The sequence below is a fragment of the Tupaia chinensis genome, unplaced genomic scaffold (assembly GCF_000334495.1).
Source record: "Tupaia chinensis unplaced genomic scaffold, TupChi_1.0 Scaffold000115_1, whole genome shotgun sequence".
NCBI classification, from domain to species: Eukaryota; Metazoa; Chordata; class Mammalia; order Scandentia; family Tupaiidae; genus Tupaia; species Tupaia belangeri.
The window spans coordinates 3,460,279-3,460,921 of NW_006159579.1; the positions used below are offsets into that span (position 1 = coordinate 3,460,279).

At 46.8% G+C, this 643-nt stretch overlaps 1 protein-coding gene across 1 annotated transcript in view; it reads left to right on the plus strand.

Moving 5' to 3' along the window:
* Positions 1-643, plus strand: part of EPB41L1 (erythrocyte membrane protein band 4.1 like 1) — a 186,781-nt gene that overhangs the window by 689 nt on the left and 185,449 nt on the right. The gene's annotated exons all lie outside the window — the stretch shown is intronic.

Here is a 643-nt window from a genome sequence, read left to right on the forward strand (position 1 = left end):
GCAGGCCGCATGAATAGGACATGGGACCAGGTGAGGAGCAGTGGAAGAAGTGTGGGGGCTGGAAAGAGGCTCAAAGCCCCTGAGAATAGGGTCTATATAATTCTGTAACAAAGTCAGCACCTTGGAGAGTTGAGTTGTGTGTCAAGACAACAGTGTGACCTTAATTTAAAACCTAATGTTCCATGTTTTTGGGACACCTCTGACAGTGCTGGCTGCTCTGCAAAAGGAACATCCCATAGCCCTCAGATCTCCTGAATTTAAATCTTTCCGTGTGCGTGCGTGTGCATGTGCGTGTGTGTGTATACTAGCCACATCAACTGCATGGAATGTCCTCTGTCCTCTGGAAAGAGTTTCTGTACCAGAATAAGAGGAAATACTGGTTAAAGGGATATATTTTGAGAGATTTTTGCTATAGGGTGCATGTGCTTGCCACACAGAGACAGAAAGTGAGAAATCACCCTCCCCCCAGCTGGGATGGCCATTTCTTAATCCCTTCCTTTCTCTTCTCAGGATTTTGGGCACACACACACACGCCCAGCATGAGTTTTAAGCCACTGGGTTTGGGACTTGAATCGTGGTCAGTTATGTGGGAGCTTAGTGCCTTAACCACTACATCGCCTGCTGGCCCTCAATTTTTGTTTTT